This window comes from Muntiacus reevesi, chromosome 3, assembly GCF_963930625.1.
Source record: "Muntiacus reevesi chromosome 3, mMunRee1.1, whole genome shotgun sequence".
NCBI classification, from domain to species: Eukaryota; Metazoa; Chordata; class Mammalia; order Artiodactyla; family Cervidae; genus Muntiacus; species Muntiacus reevesi.
The window spans coordinates 210,151,020-210,175,245 of NC_089251.1; the positions used below are offsets into that span (position 1 = coordinate 210,151,020).

General features: G+C 41.8%; 1 long non-coding RNA gene across 1 annotated transcript in view; it reads right to left on the minus strand.

The window, feature by feature from the left end:
- Window positions 1–5,863: 5,863 nt before the first annotated feature.
- Window positions 5,864–24,226, minus strand: part of LOC136165274 (uncharacterized) — a 30,454-nt gene continuing 12,091 nt past the window's right edge. Inside the window, exons 3-4 of the long non-coding RNA XR_010662484.1 lie at window positions 14,760–14,898; window positions 5,864–8,082 (exon numbers count right to left, since the gene is read on the minus strand). This is a non-coding gene — a long non-coding RNA (uncharacterized lncRNA). The remainder of the gene's footprint in view (window positions 8,083–14,759; window positions 14,899–24,226) is intronic.

Sequence of the window (24,226 nt, forward strand, 5' to 3'; positions counted from 1 at the left end):
CCTCTCCTGCCCCCCCTCCCCGCTCCCTCCCCCATCCTTCTAGCTGCTCCTGCCAGGACAAAGTGAAACTGTGGCATGACCACAGGGCCCCAGAGTCAAGGTTTTTATCACCATGGAGGTCAGTGATCTCTTGCCACAATGCCCACAGGACACTTGGCCTCACTCAACCCTGCTAGAGGCCAGCAGGATGCGCTGGTAAAAGCACAGGTTTTAAAAGCAATACATCTATTCCCCATCCCGATCCCCCCTCCCACCTCCCTCTCCACCCGACTCCTCTGGGTCCTCCCAGTGCACCAGGCCCGAGCACTCGTCTCATGCATCTCACCTGGGCTAGTGATTTGTTTCACCATAGATAATATACATGCTGTTCTTTTGAAACATCCCACCCTTCTATGGCTGATTCGTGTCAATGTATGACAAAACCCACTGAAATGTTGTGAAGTAATTGGCCTCCAACTAATAAAATAAAATTAAAAAAAAATACCCCATACAGATGATTCAAATTAAAAAAAAATAAAATAAAATAAAAGCAATACACCTGGGCTTAAATACCACCTTGATCAAGTTACTTAATCCCAGACTAAGTTTTCACACCTGCAAAACTGGCATGATAATATCCATAAGTCTGTGCGGCAAGACTAAATAAAATGTCTGCCTTTAAAACGTCACATCAACAGAATGATTCTGAAATTTATTTAAATCTCACTTTTATTGTTGCAGTTTTGAAGGTTATTTTAATTGTCACCTATAACTAATAGTGTCTGTATACCATGAAAATGTGGAACACATTTCTTTGAAGGATAAGATTCAGATGAAATAAAATTTGAAGATAATAAAGGAATGTTTTTGAAGTGAAAAAATAAATAAATGAATAAATAAAATGTCTGTAGATCCCCTGGCCCATAGGGGTTACAGCAAACGTATTTCCTGCTTCTATTCATGAACACCTGCCTTGCTGATGTGAGCACTCTCTTTCTCTATGCATGCTCCTTCTGGGGACCTCGGGAGGTCATCTGACAACACACTTCCTCTTTAGCATCTTCGGTAGGGCTCTAGAAAGGGAATCACGCGTCACAACCTTGACATTTTTGTCAATACTAAAATAGATGTAAGGTGAAGCGCCAAGACTCACAGTCACAGCTCAGGGCCTAAAGAGGGTTCAAAATGAAAATGACCTGGAGGAAGAAATTAATTTGGGAAAATGTGAGTAACTCTCTTTGGGGGGAAGTGTAGGTTCCCACCCGAGTTGTCCCAACCGTGACAGTTGGTGAAGAGGGTGGCATGCCGGCCGTCTAGGTATACAAAAGTCGTTCCCATCCTGGGGTCTGAGGGGTCTTGTAGGGTGAGAACTGTTGCTTGGGTCCAGGTGAGGCCTCTAGAAGAATCATATGTGTGGGTCCCTGGAGGAATGCCTGAGCCCTGTTATTATGAATGACTTCCACCAGATATCTCACTGACACTGCACAGAGTCCTCCCAGAAGAAATGGGGAAGCAGGTAAGATAAGCGACCTCATCCTTTTCCACTTACGCATCATTAGAGGATACACAGCAGAGAGCAATGCAGAATATAAAAGCAATTTCAACTTAAAGCTTTTAGTTTCAAGAAAATTTCTGAAAATGAATATTAAATGCCTCAATGTGACAGGTGGGATAAAGGCTGACTCAATACAGAACTGTATTCACATCCTAGAATACATCTCTTCCACACTCGTGCACCTCCACAAAAGCCCTTCATTCTTCCTGATCTCAGCTCCCAGTGTGAACAGTGGTTGTATCCGAGGTCAATCCTGGTGTCCCGATTCCATGCTGGCCACTGATGTGGGTGTGAGCGTGTAACACAGTTCTCACAAAAAGATGGAAAGCAAAGGTGATAGAGGAAGAGGAGGTTCTGGGAATAGTTTTTCCCACTAATTAAACTTCATTTACTTATCTACCTTTTTTTTTTTTTTTTTTTTTGGCTGTGTTGCAGGCTTGTGACCTTAGTTTCCCAACCAGGGATTGAATTCAGGCCCTCAGCAGTGAGAGCACAGAGCCATAACCACTGGACAGACAGGGAATCCCCTTTTCCCACCAATTAAACAAAAAAGAACATTAAATAAAAAGTTCCTTTTATTCTGCCAGACACTGTCATGTCTGTGTGTGAAACCCGGAACCAAGGCAGCCACTTTGTGACAGGGAGGGAGCTAAGCTGATATGAAAAGGACTGCAAAGTAGACAGAATCTTTTTTTTTTTTTCTTAATTAATTTACTTATTTTTGGCTGCACTGGGTCTTTGTTGCTGTGTGAAATCTTTCTCTAGTTGCAGCAAGCAAGGTCTATGCTTCACTGTGGTGCATGGGCTTCTTATTGTGGTAGCTTCTCTTGTTGCAGAGCACAGACTCTAGGTGTGAAGGTTTCAGTAGTTGCAACTCTCGGGCTCTAGAGCACAGGCTCAGTCATTGTGGCACATTGGCTTGGTTGCTCTGAGGCATGTGGAATCTTCCCAGACCGGGGTTGGAACTCAAGTCCCCTGTATTGCAGGTGGATTTCTATCCACTGTGCCACTAGGGAAGTCCCTTTCTTTTTTCTTCTTTAACTACACGTTCCAACCAGGGAGAATTTGATAAGGAGTTGTTGTTTTTAACAATTTCTTTACTTATCTGGCTGAACTGGATCTTCTTGCTGTGTGTGGGCTTTCTCTAGTTGCTGCAAGTGGGAGCTACTCTAGCTGTGGTGCTCCGGCTTCTTACTGTGGTGGATTCTCGTGTTGCAGAGCATGGGCTCTGGGCGCGTGGGCTTCACTAGCTGCAGCATAAAGCACAGTAGTTTCAGCTTGTGGGCCCTAGATCGGGGGCTCAGTACTTGTGGCTTGTGGTCTAGAGGATGGGCCCAGCTGTTGTGGCTCACGGGCTGAGTTGCTCCGCAGCATGTGGGTATCTTCCCAGACTAGGCATCACACCACGGTGGCAGGCAGATTTTTAACCACTGGACCACCAGGGAAGTCCTGAATCTGGGGTTTTGAAAACACTCTTGAAGGCAATGAAATACTCAGCCCTGGCGGCTATTCTATCTCAAGATTTCTTGCTAAGTGAGATGATACATTTTCCTTAGCGGTGTAGCTACTTGGGGTCTTCTGTTCATTGCCACTGAAAGCATACTGATACATGACTCGCAGTCAATGTTTAGTGTTTTAATTTAATCATATAAATAGTCAAAAGGCTAAATTGTCTTCCTCTGAATCTTCTAGTTTGCTTTGTGAAGGGTCGGGGGAAACTGAGGGTTCTGTGAGGGAAGGAAAGCACGGTCTCTCTTGTTTATCCATAATCTGAGACTAGCGTTTGCCCGAATGATTGTTTCTCTGGAGATGGGTGGTGTGACTTTTCTACGTTTTACTAGGATGTGTGTATGTGTGTGTGTTGAAGATGAGGATACACTTGGACAACTTTTTGTAAAAGATGAGGATACGAGGGAAGAGCTAAAGGAATATTTTTGTTGTTGTTTGGTTTGGGATTTTTTTTTTTTTTTTTTTTTTGTGAGAGGTTTTTTGGAAGTCTGTACTTGGAGAGTCAAGGCCTTTTTTTTGCCCTGCCCAAGAGCACCTGGCCAAAGGGGTGCGTGGTCAGAATAATCCAATCCATTTCTGGCACAGCCTGCACCCACCTGACAGAAGGGATGCATTTTTCCGAATCCATACAAAGGCACCATAACGGCTAGTGATAGCCTTATGGGCAATACTGTTCAAGGCCAGTAACAAAGTGTGGCCTAGAGGTCATGAAGCAGATAAGAGGATCCATGGCCATATTTTGCTCACAGCTGCTCTGGAAGTCCAGGAAGCAGACTTTAGCAACAGCAGGAGAGAGCTCTTTGAAACAGATGTTCTTGGTAATTCCAGGTGCACACCACTGTGTCTGAAAATTCCTTTAAATATTTTATCACTGACCAGGTGTGATTACATGTGTGTAGTTAGTTTAGGCATCATCTCTAAGCATATCGGTTGTCCAAAGAAAGAATACATGCTCCAGTGGTGATCAGTTGGCATCAGAAGGACCAAAACAGAGTGTTTCTGATATCAGTCTTTTCTTCAATACTTTGCTAATCACAACAGTGAACATCAGGAATTGCTTTTCGAGGATGAAATTAGCAACTTGTTGATGGACATGATTCATGCTTAGAAATGCATTCTCATTTGGTAAAAGAAATTATATTTAAGATATGTAGGCTGGGAATATCTCTTGGAGAAGGAAATGGCAACCCACTCCAGTATCCTTGCCTGGGAAAACCCAAGGACAAAGGAGTCTGGTGGGCTATAGTCCACACGGTTACAAAGAATTGGACATAATTGAGTGACTGAGCGGGAGCAAGAGGCTGGACATAGTATTTTAGAGACATTTCCCACTCTTAAGAGTCAGGAAGGAAGAATCTTGCACACCAAGGAATGATTTTTCCAAAATGATCTCATATCCAGCCACTGTTTCTGAGCACTTTTGGTTGCCAAAGCCCACTCTAACCCAAACTGAATTCAGCCTCTGGGATGTTGGACTCATCAGAGCAACTTTAATAGCAGAGAGCTGGAACCTTCACTGAAATTACAGAAGTGGTTTTGAGGACCATTTTGGTCTCTGCTGTTTGCTAATAAATGTTCATGTAATAGGTGTCTGCAGGGGTGGCAGAGTTGATTTGAGGCTTGTTTTTATTACAATAAGATTGTGAATGTCCACTGAAATCTCCCCAAACCATCCCTGGGCTAGGTTTGCAATAGGCACCATCCTCAATGGCAATTTAGAGTGAGGTTCCTTTAGAAGTTTTGAGAGCAATGGACTTCATCCTGGGGAATCCAACCAGAACATGACAGACAGAACATGGTGAACACTGCATGGTCACCTAGTGGATAAACAGGTCTCCCAGCACTTGAGAGGCACCCTTTAAAAAACCTCCAGAAATAAGGAGAAGGTATCTCACAGTACAGCTGGCTAAGGCTCAAAACTATCTTAGGCTGGGCATCACAAGCAAATGTAACTTCATTTCCTACCTACACACTGGAAATGCTTGAAATACTAGATATATCCAGTGAACCTAAGCACAATTGTATACAACACATCATGTAAAGGGGTAATGGTTGCCTTCTTCGGGTGGGGGGGAAACAGTTGTAACAATCTAAAAGCAGAGGCCTTGATCCAAGTTACGGCTTCTATGACGTTTATGGGGACATAGTTCCTCTTCCCGTACTGGGCTTGTGAAAAGTTTTATCGACTACTTCTGATAGTTTTAGGTGCTATTTTCCTGGGAAAGGTGGAGGAGGGAAGAGGGATGGTAAAGCCTGTTGTGTCAAAGTCTGGTCATGGGGACCCTTCTAGCTGGTGGAATCACATAACAATTGTTTAGAAAACAGGGAGATTTGGCTTTCAGCAGGCAGGACATAGGATGGTTACGAAAAAGGATGGCATCAAAGCAAGCTGAAGCACTGGGCTGAGCCTGGGTCACAGAAGACATTGAACTTAATCCTGAAGGTGACAGAAAGTCAAAGGATTTAAAACAGAGAAGAAACAGAATATATTTTTGTTAAAGCAGGTCGAGGACAGCCTGCAGTAGAGAAGGAAGGGACAGGGCCATGATGGTGACTTGCGGTGTACATTTTAAACCATGTATAAAATAGATAATGAATGAGAACCTACAGAGGAGCACAGGGAGCTCTCCTCAATGCTCTGTGGCGACCTAAATGTGAAGGCAATATAAAAAAGAGGGGAGATGTGTATATGCACAGCTGATTCATCTTGCTGTACAACAGACATTAAGTATAGCACTGTAAAGCAACTATACTCCAATAAATTTAAAAAAAAAACAGAGAGCCCATTCAGGTATATTTATTCATAATATCAGTTTACTCTTATAAGTAGTCTATAGATTAAGATTTTTAAGTTGGAGCCTCATTATTCTCTAATACTCATATCTGAGTCCAGGAATGTTATTTTTCATTCCTGGGAAATCATGTTGCTGGGCAATTCTCCATCTGTTGCTTCAACAATTCTTCAATGGTTCTTTGCTTCAGAGACAAGGTGACACCACTGGGATCAAAGAAATCAGCTTTGATCTCAGCTTTAAGTTTCAAACTGATTTGAAGTCCACAGCAAAGATGATAATCTTGAATGCTGGGTTTTCTTGAGTGACAAAAGGTAATTTTCTAAATTTGGAAACTTTCCCTTAAATAAGAAGAAGTAAAGTTTGGATGATAGAAAATGGAAAAACTTGGATAAGGGCAAAATATTTGAAAGGGGAAAGGGGAGAAGGAGAAAAAGGTTCAGATGCAAATGTCCTAGCTTGTCTTGTGGGGTGGAAACTTCCAGAAGGGATATAAGGAACCCACTTTTACATTTTGAGAAGCCTGAGGATGCTGGAGTTTTAGGTCAGAGGAGGCTGCAGGGCATTCAAAGAAGTCCCACATTGGGCAATGACGCTGCAGAGAGACTTCTAAGAAGGGATGGAGAGTTAGTGTTCCCAGTGGAGCCCCATCTACATGCCACAGGTAAGGCTTGAGAAAAACCCATAAGTGTCAGTAGGGGATGAGAGAGTGCTAAGAAAACTGATGTACCAGAGGAAGCCTGGGCATCATGAGGAGGAGACCACAGAGCATAGAGCCTTGTGACTAAAGACTGTATCAGGAACTTTCAACTTTAGCAATGACACCCAAAATCCCAGCCAAGACCCATTACTTCTCAGCATCATGGGTAGAGAGGGCCCAGAGACTCTGCAGGCTGAGAGTCATCTTGTAGAAGGCAGGAGAAACCCAAAGGACCCTCCTCTCTGCACCCAAGTGCCTGAGGAGAAGGGAGACACAGCCCTGAGATAGGATGTGAATTTGAATCCACTATTTACCCCCCAGCTGACAGTTTTAAACTGGAAGAGATTGAGTTAAATTTAACAAAGAAATTGCAGGTGTCTTCATTAGTGTGAGCAAGAAGGGAGTTAGTCTGAAGCAGGATGGACTAAGTTTATGTATATAAGGTTACTTTGTTTTCTATTTTGCATCTGAGTTGTAGTGTGTAAACTTCTATTCTGCTTCATCTCTGTATATCTCATACATTCAAACACACACACACACGGGTTTTCTAATTCCTTCTCTGGAAAACAATCATGAAAAAAAAATCATCAGGTCAAAAAATGTGCTCCAAAGTAGTAGACAACAGAAGATCCTAGGGAAGGTTGGCTTTCAAAGGGAAAGGTTGAGGATTCATTTACTTTATAGTATGGGAGGTAACCAAGGGCAATGGTTAAGATCATGGAGCCCAATGTGCAGTCTTCAAACCCAGGTTTCACTTGGACAAGTCCTTAATATCTCAGTGACTCCATTTCCTCCTCAGGAAAATGGAAATAATAATCATACCCACTTTATATGGATTGATATGAATACTCAGTTTTATCCGGAAAGCACTTAGAACAGTTCCTGGCATATGTGTAATGCTCTTTTAGTGTTTAACAAACAAACTCTGAGGACTTTCTTGGTGGTCCAGTGGTTAAGACTCTGCCCTCTCAATGCAGGAGACACAGATTTGAACCCTGACTGGGTAGCTAAGATCCCTCATGCAACTCTGGTCTCAGAATGTTAAACTCTTGAGGGACTTGGACTGAAGGCAGGGTCACATGTGAGATGGTGACTTAGAGTAACAAATGTCAGCTTTTCATCCAGAATTCTGAATCTGGACAGGTCCTTTGGCCATAGCCCTTCTTTCCCTCTAACTCTGTCTATTCAGTGGATAGAAGATTGTTTTGTCCAGGGACTTCCCTAGTGGTCCAGTGTTTAAGACACCATGCTTCAGATGCGGGGGCTGTGGGTTCAATCCCTGGTTGGGGAATTAAGATCCCACATGCCACACGGTGTGGCCAAATTTAAATTAAAAAAAAAAAAGAATTGTTTTGTCTGTTTGTGATACTAAAGGACTGTGAAAACTAATGAGGACAAAAGTCTGTGAAGTGCTTTGAATTTTTTAAAGGAAAAGTGAATAAAAAATAATGTAATTTTTCAGGCACTTTTTCACCATCTTTGACATTCAACTGTTTCATCATTGTTGCGTTTCTTCTAGGAACGCATTGACTCCATTGACTTGCTGCCTGGAAAAAAAAGAGAAAGACTAGTAATCACAAATACAGTATGTTTCATGAAATGTTTGGCATTTAAATCACTCATAAAATCTAGAGCTGAATGGCCTACAGTATATTTTAGATATATTTGCTGGTAGACTTTTTAAAAATTTCATTACAGTGGTAGCATTCAACACAGGAGAAGGAATTTCTCTAGACCTGAATCCAGAAAATTAATCTAACACCTATGTAAAAATAGAGATGGTTACTTTCTTCTATGTCCTTTTCTCTATTTATAAACACCCATTACTTGCTCATTCGCCTTCCCCAGATGTTAGCTGGGAAAAGGAAATCTTTTTTTAAAGCCTATTTAGAAGAATTCACAGACACACAAAAGTGTTGATAGCACCAAAGGTGCAACTTACATCAAAATCTCACAGAATTCAAAATTTTAAGGATCTGTTGTTGCCACTTCATTTTCCATTATTAAATGCATAGAAATCACAAGGTGTATACCTGTGAGAATCCTGTGAATTAACAAACATCTATAATGTAGAACTAATGGAGACAACATTTAGGCTTTGAGGTAGAGCTAAATTCAGGTTTTCCAAAGTTTGATCAGCTGTTTAATACAGATATATTTTTTAACCTACTACTATGATCACTTCATCATATAAGTATGTTTACTGAAATAGCAGGAAACTTGAGATTTGAGATACTTTTAGAAGGCATAGTTCCTATGAACCTTCTAGATACATATATGAATTACACTCAGTTGGATCTACCACCATGATCTAAAGCAGTTTTTTCAAACTGGGTCATGGCTCATTCACAGGCATTGAAATCACCTTATGAATCAAAACTAGCACTAAAAAAATGGAAGATAATAGAAAGCATAACATCATAGTGGTAAGGCATCTTACGCTGAAAGAGAAAGCTTTGTTTCTGTGTGTGTGTATTGGGTTATGATACATAGTCGGGTTTTTTTTTAGAGTGAACCAATAAGATATATTTGAAAGTCACTGATCCAAGATTATAATATGCACATTTCTCAGCCAATATAAACTACTAATAAGAGGAAATAAGTACACACTTAATGGAAAAATAATTTTTCAATAAATTTCATAGAACTTGATATTATCCACAGCCTCTAAAGCAGGTATTCTATCTTTGGATATTTATCTTAGGATAGAAGCCAAAATTCAGACAATGATTATTATATAGAAATATTCACTGCACTGTTATTCATTGTACTGGGAAACTCAAACATTTTAAATGCTCAATTATAGCACTAGTAAGTCACTTTAGAATATGAATGCTAGTTGAGCATGGCATCATCATTAAAAGCAACCTTTTCAGAGAATTTACAGTGATGTGGGGAATGCATACAATATATTAAATTAAAGGATTCAAACTTATACTCTGTAATCTTAAGAACTGCAAAACTTGTTAAAATAAAAATGCTAAAACAGTGGTTTTCTGAGTTGAGTTACAGATGATTTTCATTCTCTGTTTTTCTACATTTTATGTTTTCTACAGTGCACCTGTAGCCTAAATATTGTCTAATGAAAATGGGTATTTCTTTCCAAGAAAAGCTGCCCTAATAAATGAAACATTAAAACAGGGTCAATCCATTCGAAGAAAAAGTAGAACAAAATAATCACCATTGTTTCCTCTTTGTTTAATGTTTGGGCACTGATTATATCAGCATGGAAGTAGAAGGTAAGGCGTTATTTAGGAAAATATTAGCATCTATTCTACTTACAGTATTTTTTAACTGTTTATACAGTTTTGTTCAGTTACCAATATTTGGACTTTTACTATGATATTTTTATTTTGCATGGATACATTATTCTCCTTATTTATTTTTGTTACCTTTATTACTTATGTTATTTTGTTATGTATTTACAACTCCATTTTTTTTTGATAACCAGTGTTGTTTTATTCATGACTCTCTTCCATTTATTCAGTAAATAAATTTAAGAAGGTGACCATTTCTAACCCTATATGCAAAACAGAAAAAGAGACACAGATGTATAGAACAAAATTTTGGACTCTGTGGGAGAAGGCGAGGGTGGGATGTTTCGAGGTAACAGCATCGAAACATGTATATTATCTAGGGTGAAACAGATCACCAGCCAAGGCTGGATGCATGAGACAAGTGCTCGGGCCTGGTGCTTCTGGAACTTAAAAAAAAAAAAAAAATCCCCCTTTCTAGCATAATATATATTCTTCTCAACCAAGTAACAGTGCTCATCATCATAGGCTTTTGTAAGGTTGCCACTTTAGCAGACCACCTGTTGGGCCCAAAAGAGTAACATTTTCCTTCTGTCACATGCAGTTCATAGTGTAATGACTTTGAAGATTCCAGTTCACACTATTCCTGGGTGATTAGTGCCTGTCCATGAGTAACTTTCCTTTTCTCAAAACCAGCACTTCAGTGACCCATCCCTGCTGTAACAGATTACCACTAACTTGGCAGCTTAAAACAAGCCTAACTTCCTATCTTACAGTTCTAGAGATCAGGAATACAAGATAGTTCCCACTGGGCTAAAATCAAGGTGTCACCAGGCCTGAGATCCTTCTGGAGAGTCTAGGCAAGAATCTGCTTCCTTGCCTTTTCCAGCTTTTAGAAACTGCCTGCTTTCATGGCCCCTTCCTCCACCTTCAAAGCCTGCAGCGTAGCATCTCTCTCTCTCATCTCTCTCTGTCTCTTTCTGCTTCCATCTTCACATTGCCCTCTCTGCCATCACTGAAACTCCTGCCTCTCTTCTAACAAACACTTTTGAGATTACACTGGGTCTGCCTTGATAATCCAGGGTAACTCACTATCCTTAATTTAATGATATCTGCAAAGTCCCTTTAGTCATGTAAGTAATTTATAGGTTCTGGGGATTAGGACATGGACATCTTTAGGAAAACCATTATTCTTTCCACCATCACCCCATTGCCAGGTTGGACAAAACAGCTGAAAACAGGGGTGGATGGGGGGGACAATCATCTCTCTTGCATTACAGGTAGAGTGATTTGAAAACTGCACTGTGCCTGTAGCTGCCCCCAATGGTGTGGGGACCAGTGATTTTCCACTTAGAGGACAACATCCATTAGCAACAGGATCTGTCACTCAGTCACTGGCAATAGCCAAAGGTTAACCAAAGAAGAGATGGTTTCCAGCTATCCTGTTACTATTCAAGTCTAAGCATCAGAAAAATGTAGATAAGGTGCAAAGTACACATAGACAGACACCAAAGAGTCTGCTTGTTTCCTTTCTATCACTGTCTCTTGGGCTACTGCTCTATAAATGGCAAATGAGCCAGAGATGGGAGATTATGAGCTCAAAAAAATTCAGAGGTTGTCCTAACTTGTGTCTGTTTTTATTTCAGAACTTTTAAAGTTCCTCAAGTAATACCACATTGAAAAAAAAAACATTTAGAAAATACAGTTAAGCAATAATAGAGAGTGTTATTTTTATGTCCCATCTGGTTCTTCAAAGCTAAATACAAAACAATTAGGCCAGGGTTGTTTTCTTTTTTTTTTAAGACCTTTTTACTGAGTTATGGATTTAGAAGATTAAAATTCATTTAAACAACTAAATGAAACTTCAAAGCAATAAAAACATTTGGTTATGAGCTTAACTATCTCCATACCTACTGCTTTTATTTTGTTTTAAATGCAAGAGTGTGCCATTTTTCAAAATGTAATTTCACTGAAATTATAGTCAGTTTTCTCCAGATTTGAGCAGACCCCTCTGTCACCTAGCTTTTCTTTCACAGTCCAGGTCATGTTTTTCCTGCTTTCCTTCAAAACTGATAGATGAAGTAAAATGCCAGCATTCACAAGCCAATGAGTCTTTTAATTTCTCTTTGTGGACAATAAAGATATGTGATTGTTTCCTGTCTGTCTCTTCATTCCCTTTAAACTATTTCTTCTCAAGCTATTACCCTGCCTGAAATATTCCAGCCTGCTCCCCATGAGCCTAATTCCTGCCCACCCCCTCAGAGTGGAAGTGCTAGTTGCTCAGTCATGTCCGACCCTTTGCGACCCTATGGACTATACCTCGCCAGGCTCTCCGTCCATGGAATTCTCCAAGCCAGAATAGTGGAGTGGGTAGCCATTCCCTTCTCCAGGGTATCCTCCCAACTCGGGAATCAGAACCCAGGTCTGCATTGCAGGCAGATTCTTTACCATCTGAGCCTCCAGGAAAGCCATTCCCTCAAAGTGGCTCAAATACTGCTGACAAACTACCCCAAGTCTGGTGTTTAATCACCAGTGTGTGAAGCACTTGCCTGGGAAGTGAAAGTGAAGTCACTCAGTTGTGTCCAACTCTTTGCGACCCCATGGACTGTAGCCCACCAGGCTCCTCCATCCCTGGGATTTTCCAGGCAAGAATACTGTGGGTTGCCATTTCCTTCTCCAGGAGATCTTCCTGACCCAGGGATTGAACCCAGGTCTCCTGCATTGCAGGCAGACTCTTTAGCATCTAAGCCACAAGGGATTGCCTGGAGCCCGGCATTTTTGTCATCTTCTCCAGTTTACAGGACCTCCTTTCACAAAAGTTAGGTACCTGGTACTGAGTCTCCTATGATGTTCAGCAACCAACCTGGACACTCCACCCATGTCTCCTGACCCTTTCCTAGGGCTGGAGTTCTCCTCCACCCTCACTGCCCCTTGTGCCATCATATTCCAAAAATAGACCTTTAAATTTGCTGATGGGATTGACCTTTCAGATATTTGTATTCTTTTCACCCTAGGCGCATCATAAACCGCATGAAGGTAGAGATCATACTTATTTATGAAAAAATACAGCAAATGTATACTGAGCTCCTATTCTGTGCCAGGTACTTGGTCAAGGACTAGAAATGTAAGGGTAAATTAAGACAATTTTGTTGTAAATTTCTAAGAGTCTAGCACAGAACACAGAAGTAAACCAACAATGACATGGTCATGTGAAAAGTGTCCTAAAATAGAAACATGTGGGATTGGCCCAGACAGCCTAGGTATTGGGAAAGCCTTTGAAAAGGAAAAGTTCTCCGACTGAGGCATGAAATGCAAGGAAAGCAGGAGGGAGGAGAATTGGCATTCATTTAGCAGGCACTGAGCACTCAACAAGGACCAGGAGTCACTCTTATATCACTTCATTGGATCCTCACAGCAATCCTAGGAAATATGTGGGGAGGGCAGAAGACATCAGACAGGTATGATTCTTTCAGTCTCATCATCCATCACTAATATCAGCAAAGTCCTAGGCAGCACTTCTCATGGTCTTTTTTTCTCTTGGTTGTGCCAGGTCTTAGCTGCAGCATGTGAGATCTTCATTGCAGCACACAGAATCTTTAGTTGCAGCATGTGGGATCTAGTTCCCCGACCAGGCCCCCTGTATTAGGAATGTGGAGTACCAACCATTAGACCACAAGGGAATTCCCCTGTGTGGCACTTCTAATGTGCCAGCACTATTCCAAATATTTAATGTATGCCATGTATTTAAGGATTACAATAAATAACTCTGCAAGGTAAGTACTACAGTTACTCTTATTTTACAAATTAGCAGAGTAAGCACAGAAAAGTTAAGTAACTCACCCACAGTCACACAGCGAATAAGTGGGCAGCTGGATTTAAACCAGACACTACAGAAATTCTACCAGACTATTTTTTCATCCCTTGAATATTTTTACTGGTGAACGTAATGCATATCCCCCATGCTTCAGCAGGTAAAGAATCTACCTGCAATGCAGGAGACACAGGAGACACAGGCTTGATCCTTGGGTTGGGAAGACCCCCCAAAGAAGGAAATGGCAACCCACTCCAGTATTCTTGCCTGGGAAATCCCATGGACAGAGGAGCCTGGTGGACTATAGTCCAAAGGTTCACAAAGAGCTGGACATAACTACACATGCATGCATTCTTACTAGAGAAGCCAACAATCTAAAGTTGTGTAAAATGTAAGTCACTTCTTCACACATCCTCTGATAATGCCAGTTTAAATTGATGAGTTTTGATGCCTAGATGTATTAATAATTATCCCCATTTGACAGATGGAAAAAGTGAGTCTCATAAATGTTAAATAACTTGTCTGGGGTTACTGAGTTATCAGGTGGACATCTGGGATTCAGCACATTTCTGGGTTCATCTTCTAGGCGGAACTACCAGGCAAATTGGGGAGTCTGGTGAAAAGCCCCTGAACTGACAACAAACACATGCTTTGTCAGCCAAGTAGAGAAAGGCTGCACCTGCCATGCTGATGAAACTGTTGGTGATGTGCAAAGGAGCATGTGAGTTGGACCACAAAGAAAGCTGAGTACCCAAGAATTAATGCTTTCAAATTTTGGTGCTGGAAAAGACTCTTGAGAGTCCCTTGGACTGCAAGGAGATCAAATCAGTTAATTCTAAAGGTAATCAACCTTGAATATTCACTGGAAGGACAGATGCCGAACTTGAAGCTCCAGTACTTCGGCCACCTGATGTGAAGAACTGTCTCGCTGGAAAAGACCCTGAGGCTGGGAAAGATTGAGGGCAGGGGGAGAAGGGGATGGTAGAGGATAAGATGTTGGATGAGATATCCATCGATTCAATGGACATGAATTTGAGCAAAATTCTGGGAGACAGTGGAGGACAGAGGAGCCTGGCATGCTGCAGTCCATTTGGTCACAAAGAGTTGGACACAACTTAGTGATTGAACAACAACAAAGGGGGCAGAGAACACTACTGACCTTTCGGAAAGTTCTCTCGGGTGATGGTGTGGCAGGTGGAACATCAGAAACCAGAACCTGGAATGAAGCGGTGGTGAGGACTGACACATACGCATGACACTGGTGGGATGAAGTGTCAGGATGGAACTTCATGACAGATCTGTTGTGGGGCAGGAGGGAAAAGGACATTCTGTCGTACATCCCTGGCTTCTGGTCTGGGCGATGGGGTGGGGGAGGGGGTGATAGGGTGGGGGAGGGGGTGTTGGGCACCCATGCCTTCCCCAGAGGTAGGGAGGAAACTGTTTTCCCATTTGGAGTTTGCTTGTGCCAGGGAACTGATGCTTGGTAAAATCTCAACATTTGCTCAGCCCAGACAAAATGAAACAAAACAAAAACTGTTTGTTATACTGATTGCGGAATGGCTAGAAATTTTACTTTTCTAGAACCAGGCTCTCATTAGGAGTTCTAGAAACTCCTTCAGATAGTTCAGGCATTCTGAAGTTACTCTTCTGCTACTTTCTTTCTCTAGCCCTTCAGGGGAAAACTTTGCCAGGCCTGAAATCTTCCACCCACTGAGATTTCCTATCAACCCATCTCTGAGCAAACAACCTAATTCTGGGATACGGCTGATCAACTGCACATGGTAATATCCCATCTCTGGCCAGCAGCACCAACCTCAAGAGCTGGACCAGAAAGCAAGGAAGCAGTAAAGAAAAGAGGGGCCATGGGGACTTCCCTTGTGGTCCAGTGGTTAAGAATCCACCTTCCAATGCAGGGGACATGGATTTGATCCCAGGTCAGGAAATGAAGATTCCAAATGCCTTGGGGCAACTAAGCCTGGGTGTCACAACTATAGAGAAGCCTGCACACTAAGACCCAGAGCAGCCATAAATAAATCAATATATAAATATTGTTTTAAAATTCGATACTACATAACCACTTAAATTAAAAAATAAAAAGTGGCCACAGAGTGGGTGTGGAGGTTGATGATCAGTTTACAAGACCACAGCATGGCAAAAGCAAGCGAGTTTGCCACTAGGAGGCCAGGCCTGGGAAAAAACTGCAGAAGTAATAGGTCTCTGTTTAGAGCTGAAAATCTTGACCAAGATATAGGACCAGGACAAGGGAACCCACTACAGCAATAACTCTGTAGAATTCTCTGGAACTCAGAGTCAGCAAGCAGACTCGCTGTAGCATTTACTGTAGGGTTTCCAGATGATTTTTTCTGGCTTAACAGCTCAGATCTACCCTGCTAAGTCTGAACCTGACAGTTCTCTGGACTTGATGAGAAAGCAGGTAGGAGCAGAGTAATTACTGACCAGCTAAATGGTCAAAATCCAACAAATGATAAAAGGAAGACAGCTGTTGGTATTCAGTATAGAAGTCTTTGAGCCCTAAGGAAGTCACTTCAGTGAAAAACTGTAGTGTAGTAAGAGTGATGCCATAAACTATTTTATGTTTAACATTATCATTTTACCTGGCAGTGAAACAAAATGTTTATCCAAAAACTTTCCACCTAGATGCCTAGAAATTCTAATTTGTGTGCTTAAGAGATAGATTTCAGGTCCTTGGAAAACTCACTCCTCACATGCTGGGAATAGATGCTGGGAACTTGTCTATTTACCACTTTCTCCCAGTTCTTTTCCTTTTGGCTGCATCCCACTGTATGTAGGATATTAGTTCCCTGACCAAGGATCCAACCTGCATCCCCTGCATTGGAAGCATGGAGGCTTAACCACGGTACCATTAGGGAAGTTCTTTGTTTTCCCCCTTTTTTTTTTCTCTCCCAGTTCTAGCCCAAGGAGAGACCACCCACCTGAAACTGCAGAGAAATGTCCTTAGGGCAGAACAAGAAGGTGGACTGGTCCAGGCCCCACCCAATGGCCTGAAGAGGAGAGGCTGGGCTGGAGGAAGTGGGCAGCACTTCCCGTGGTGGCCTGTGAGCTCCTTGAGAAACCCCAGGCACTGGAAACGGGGTCCACAATCCTGACCCCCACCTGGATAGACACTAGAATATCTCTGCCCTCCCCTTCATCAGGCAAGACTGTTTCCTATGATTTCCTGCCCGTCCAAGCCTGCCCCTGGTACTCATTCATCCCATTTCACCGGGATAAATAGCACACAGAGGATGGTTTCTCAGACCTGACCTTGATGGAAGAGGTAAACCACACCAGGAGTTCCAGACTCTCATGCCTCTACTGGCCAGTAGGGAAAAGTAAGTGTGAAGCAGTCAGCCTCTAGTCAACATTTGGAAGTGGGGACATCCTGTAATCCCAAACATTTCAGCTCAATGTTCGTTTCCTGGTGCCAACATTCAAGTCAAACAAAATATAGTTGATCCTCACTATTGGAGGATTCTGAATTTGAAAATTTGCCTATTCACTAAAATGTATTTGTATTTGTAACCCCTAAAGCAATAAAGAGTTCCTTCAGTAGTCACAGGTGGAAAAGTGAAAGTGTTTGTCACTAAGCTGTGTCTGACCCTTTGCAACCCCATGGACTGTAGCCCACCAGGCTCCTCTGTTCATGGGATTCTCCAGGCAAGAATAGCAGAGGGGTTGCTATTCCCTTCTCCAGGGGATCTTTCCAACCCAGGGACTGAACCTGGGTCTCCTGCATTACAGGCAGATTCTTTACTGTTCGAGCCACCAGGGAAGATAGTAGTCACAGGGGATTAGTTCAAAGACACCCCAACAGACACCAAATTCTATGGATGCTCAAATCTCTTTTATAAAATGGTGTAGTGTTTAAATGGAAACTACACACATCCTTCTGTATACTTTAAACCATCTCTAGACTATCTATAGTACATAATACAATGAAAATGCTATGTAAATAGTTGTCATTGCAAGCAAGTTCAACTTTTACTTTTGGGAACTTTCTGGAATTTTTTTTTTTTTTCAACCACTGTTGGTTGAACCTGCAGATACAGAGGACTGACTGTACTTGTAGCACTTTTGTAGTCATTTGTGCACAAATACAGAGTAGTGAGAAATTTGAGTCTCTGGGCACTTAGCTGAGATTAAACAACCTGATATTCTGCCTTCTTGTTCTAGCTCTCACACTGTAAACAGCATTATTTGCACAAGCTATTTAATGCCACACTTTTCAAAATTTTGAGCTTTTTGTTGGTGATTTTGCTATTTAAGGGGGCTTCCCTGGTGGCTCAGATGGTAAAGAATCTGCCTGCAATGCAAGAGACCTGGGTTCGATTCCTGGGTTGGGAAGAAACAGTGGAGGAGGGCATGGCAACCCACTCCACTATTCTTGCCTGGAGAATTCCCATAGACAGAGGAACCTGGTGGGCTATAATCCATGGGGTTGCAAAGAGTTGGAAATGACTGAGTGACTTAACACTTCATATACTTGCTGTTTAAAATGACTCCCAAGCATAATGTTGAAGTGCTGTCTTTTCCTAAACTCAAAATGACTGTGATGTGTCTTATAGAGAAAATATCTGTTAGATTAGTTTCACTTAGGCATAAGTTTAGTGCTGCTGGCCATGAGTTCAATGTTAATTGAGTCAAAAATATACATTAAGTAAGGTGTCTTTAGGACTTTCCTGGTGGCTCAGGCATTAAAGACTCTGCCTGCTCTGCAGGAGACCTGGGTTCGATCCCTGGGTTGGGAAGATTCCCTGGAGGAGGGCATGGCAACCCACTCATTCTTGCCTAGAGAATCCCTGTGGACAGAGGATCCTGGTGGACTACAGTCCATGGAGTCACAAAGAGTTGGACATGACTGAGCAATGAAGCACAAGATGTCTTTAAACAGAAACACACATAAAATAAAGTTATATCTTCCTCACTCATGGAAATTTTGTGATCAGAGGCTTGCAGGAACCTAACCCTGCATTTCCCCTAGGAGCAATGATTCAGTACTTGCTGCCACTCCATAGACTATAACTACCAATAATAGTGAATCATCTGGATCTGAAACCCCTTATTTGGCTATCCATTTGGGAGCCCTCATTTGATGACCCTATTTTAGTACTCAAAGTTCTCAGGGTTCTCCCTCATGGGACTTCTAGGATATGGTGGGTTATCGCTTGGGACCCATAATAATATACTGGAATTTGTGTATGATTTTTTAAATTAGGTGATATTTGAGTATATTCCTATTGGAGAACGCTTTCTAGAATGGGAGTATGTACTGGTCACAGTCTCCACAGCCGGCATTGGCCAAACCCAGCCGGAAACCAGCTGACAAAGGAGCCTGGGGTCAACCTCTGGAGTTTGGACAAGGTCAAAGGATGGATCTAAGGGAGGGACAAATGGAAAACTAGAGCTGCAAAGAGAGCGCAGATTTAACTAGGCCATCCCATCATTAATATTCATTTAAGAAGTTCTTCTTATCTCTCGAGGGATAACCACAACAATGTGGTCACTCGCCTAGAGCTGGACTTCCTGGAGTGTGAAGTCAAGTGGGCCTTAGGAAGCATTACTACAAACAAAGCTAGTAGAAGTGACAGGATTCCAGCCGAGTTATTTCAAATCCTAAAAGATGATGCTGTTAAAGTGCTGCACTCAATATGTCAGCAAATTTGTAAAACTCAGCAGTGGCCACAGGACTGGAAAAGATCAGTTTTCATTCTAATCCCAAAGAAGGGCAATGCCAAAGAATGTTCAAACTACCACACAATTGCACTCATTTCACATGCTAGCGAGGTTAGGCACAAAATCCTCCAAGCTAGGCTTCAGCAGCATGTGAACCGAGAACTTCCAGGTGTACAAACTGGGTTTCAAGGAGGCAGAGATCACATTGCCAACACCAATTATTAATGTACACATACTAAATGCTCTGAAGGAAAAGAGCTTGATGTTCTGACAGCTTAGGACACAAGACCATGACCTGGACAGGGAGTGAGGGAAGGCTCCCCAAAAGGAAAGTTTAAGATAAGCCCTGAAAGATGAGTAAGAGACAGCATCCCAGTTAGAGGGAAGAACATGTACAAAGGCGCTGAGAAGGAAGAGGGCAGGATGCTCACAGGGAGCCATTAACAAAAATGTAAATGTACATAGTGTTTTGAGGGGAAATTTGAAAGTTACTACAATAAATATATATATACTTTAGCCATGTCACTTGGCTTACAGGATCTTAATTACCTGACCAGAGACCAGGAAATAAACCTGTGCCCCCTGCAGTAGAAGTGTGAAATCCTAACCACTGTACTGCCAAGGGTATTCCTAGGAAGTTGCTATACTATTCTAAACGTGCACACTCCTCAATCCAACAAACCTATTTGCACAAGTAGCGTTAACCTGACGGTGAGGAGAGCCGTGCTTGTTATAACAAAACTCTGGAAACAGCCTAAGTGTCTGTGAATTAGACAAAGGTAAACTAAACTGCAGCCTGTGGTGCTGCAGTCCATGGGGTCACAAAGAGTCAGGCACCACTTAGCGACTGAACAACCACAAGCTAAACTATAGGACGTCCATTTCACAAAATTCCAGACAGCAGTTAAAAAGAATAAAGTAGTGGAATTCTCTGATAGTCCAGTGGTTAGGACTCTGAGTTCTCAATGCCAAGGGCCCGGGTCCAATACCTACCTGGTCAGGGAACTACGATCCCACAAGCCACATGGCACACCCAAAAAATAAAGTCTAACCTTTTAAAAAATAAATACATCAAAAAAATTTTTAAAGGAATGAAGTAGACAAAGATACAGTAGCTTGGGAATACCTAGAAGATTTAGTGGCTGGAGAGAAGAAGAAGGTTATCAGCAGCTCTGTTCCAGTAGGTACTCACCTCCACAAGTACTCGGCCCTGAGCAAAGGCCATTGCAAACAAGGGCGAATCCTTCCTTGGCATGTTTTTCAAAAACTAAAGCAGAAGGCTTTCATGAGCTAAACTTTCATTGCTTTCATGACACATCAGGAAGATCCACGGAGTTATACATTAGGGAGGCCTGACATATTTATTTTCTATTAATAAATCTGATCTTCTCTTGAGGCACCAAGGTAAGCGTGATTAAAGTTCTCTTTCAGATGATTCCCGAGTGGGAGCTTTCTCTCCTGTATTTCAACGCCTAGTGCAGCTTCTTGTCACACGGTTGCCAGGAGATAGCAGAAGAGCCCACTCCCCATCTCCTCTGCTACGGTAACACACCATTATTTCCTGATCCATCTTCTTTCTGCGGGAGTCTCTATTTCTGAGAGTAGTATGCTACCCTTGATTATTCAGTTAATCTTGCAGAGAGAAAAGAATCCTTCTAACCCTCCTTCTGCACAAAAAGACCTCCTCAGGTGGAAGCAGCCTGCCACTGACTTTTCCTTTGGGATCTTGCATTGCAGCTGCCATAATGCTGTCTTATCCTTCTAAGGTTTCCGTGAGACACTTCTGAAAATAGAAATAAACTTTGGACCCTTACAAGTCCAATAACTCACTTAATTGGTGACTTCTCAAATAGTAGGCAAGGTCTTCATAGGTTTTTCCTAACCTACAAGCAGAAAGTGTGTTGAACACGGGGTTGATGGAAATGGGGCTCACCAAGTGTCTCAGTTTCTTCATCTGTAAAATGGAGATGTAGCCCCTTGTAGGTTTCTGCGAGGATTAAATGAGTGAGTGTACGTGATGCCCTTAGAACAGTGACTGGTACACAAAAGAGGTTCAAGAAACATCAGCTATTATTAAAACTATAAGTAAAATGGACTCCCATTTGTTTTGACCAGGAATTTTAATCAAATTTATAGAAAAAAGAGCTAAAATATAAATTATTAGGACTGTTTCATTTGTAAGTGACCAAGGCTTCTCTCATTATTGCACTTCACTTTATTGTACTTGGCAGATACTGTGCTTCTAACAAATGGAAGATTTTGTCAACCCAGCATTGTCAGATGATGGTTAGCATTTTTTTTAGTAATAAAGTGTTACTAAATTTTACTTATTTGTTTCTTTATTTTTGTCTGCCTTGGGTCTTCATGGCTGTGCAGGGGCTTTCTTTAGCTGTGGCAAGCGGGGCTGCTCTCTGTTTCTGTTCTCTTGTTGCAAAGCACAGGCTCTAGGCGCACAGGTTCAGTAGGCGTGGCACACAGGTTTAGTTGCGCCAAGGTGTATGAAATCCTCCCGGACCAAGAATCGAATCTGTGTCCCCTATTGGTGGGCAGATTCTTTACCACTGGCATCGAGTGAACTGGCAAGAAGAGTTACTGACCAGAGGAGGGAGAGGAAGTGGGAGATGGTAGTGGTGGAGGATCATCAGCAATAGGAGATGGAGGGCAAGCTGCAATTTCACTCATACCTGACGTTGACAGCACAGGTTCTGGTTCCTTGTTGGATTCAGTTCTACCTACCCTCTTGAAAAAAGCAATCCAGTGATGTCCAGGCAGTAGCTCCTTTTTTCTCATCATAGATGACATGGTAGCACTGGATTGCATTCTAAATGGCTGCAGCCTTTGTGCACTGTTCTACGTTTGGGTTCTGTGCCTCCTCAAATTAAGAAAATCCCTTTGCCATTTCCTCGCATCATGAATCTCTTTGGTTCTTCAGTTACTTCTTCCTATCGTCTCTCACTGTCCTTTCTCTGAGCCAGGGCTTTTTTTCTCATCACTGCTGCTTTTTGCTTGCTTCCAGACAATCTGGGCTTGATATAAAGATACTATACTACTGTACTTTATACAGTACTGAGGCTCTTTAGTTCCTCTTCACTTTCTGATATTAGTGGGGTATTATCTGCAATGACTAGATTTGTCAGCCAATATTTGATATTAATTTCTCAGCAAACACAGGAAAGAAAAATGATCAAGTGAAGACTGCTTGCAAACAGGAGTGTCTAAACCTTGACATGATGCTGACTTTGGTTTCATTGGGCCTGCCATTGTTGTGAAAGGAGTACGACAAGATTGTATATTGTCACCCTGCTTATTTAACTTTATATTATGCAAAATGCCAGGCTGAATGAATCACCATCTGGAATCAAGGTTGCCAGGAGAAATATCAACAACCTCAAATATGCAAATGATATCACTCTAATGGCAAAAAGTGAAAAGGAACTAAAGAGCCTCTTGATAAAGATGAAAGAGGAGAGTGAAAAAGCTGGCTTATAACTCAACTTTCAAAAAACTAAGATCATGGCATCTGGTCCCAACACTTCATGGCAAACAGATGGAGAAAAAGTGGAAGCAGTGGCAGATTTTATTTTCTTGGACTCCAAAATCGCTGCAGACAGTGACTGCAGCCATAGAGTCAAAGCTATGGTTTTTCCAGTAGTCACGTACAGATGTGAGAGTTGGACCATAAAGTAAGCTGAGCACCAAAGAACTGATGCTTTCAAACTGTGGTGCTGGAGAAGACTGTTGAGAGTCCATTGGTCTGCAAGGAGATCAAACGAGTCAATCCTAAAGGAAATCAACTCTGAATATTCATTGGAAGGACTGGCTGAAGCTGAAGCTCCAATACTTTGGCCACCTGATATGAACAGCTGACTCACTGGAAAAGACCCTGATGCTGGAAAAGATTGAAAGCAAAAGGAAAAGAGGTCAGCACAGGATGAAATGGTTAGATAGCATTATTGACTCAGTGGACATGAATCTGAGCAAATTCCGGGAGGTACTGAAGGACAGGGGAGCCTGGCATGATGCATTCCATGGGGTTGCAAAGAGTTGGACACAACTTAGGGACTGAACAACAACAGCCATCCTTGTATAACTGTCTTTGGTTTTGAAGACTGGACTCACACATTCACCAGATGACCAATGACAGTGCCAAATCAAAGCTGAGAAAGAATAAATCTGTGTAGGCAGCTGCACACCAATATCAGTGGACAAGATCTGGAGTTTCAGTCTGTCAAAAATATGTAAAGACTTTGATACCCAGTTATCAGGCCCCAGCTGAATCCCATTTGTTACTGTAGCTAAATATCCATTGATTCCACTATTTTGTTTTGTTTTTTTCTAGAGAAGTCAACAACTATTCTTTAATTGGGATACATCCCACTCATATCCTGAGATCTGGTATGAAATTCTCACTGGCAGACCTGGCATGGGAGGCTGGGCATGGATAGCAGGAGTTTGGCCTTATTATATTTCCGATTTGATTTTTCCCAAGAGGGTGATAAAAATAAAGGGATGGTCAGAACAAGAATATATTTAGACAATTACTTGCCTGCTACTTTCTGGGTAAATTGATTATCTGCTCTGTTACCAATGTATTCAACTACATATTATTTAAATGTATTTATCTGTGAAAGGTTGCCCACTGATAATGAAACAAAATTTTATTATAGCCTCTTCACTGACCTAAGTATGCCCTGACTTTCTGGGTTAGGGTTATGTTACCTATCTTGCATTATATTGTGATTCCCAAACTTTTTGGCCTCAGGACCTCTTTACACACATAAAATTGTTGAGGATCTCAAAGAGTTTTTAGTTATATGGGTTAGATCTATGAATATTTACCAATTCATGTAGAAATAACAATAATTTCATTTCATGTTAAAATAACATTTTCTGAAAAATGATCATCTTTTCCAAAATCACAAGAGAGAGGGA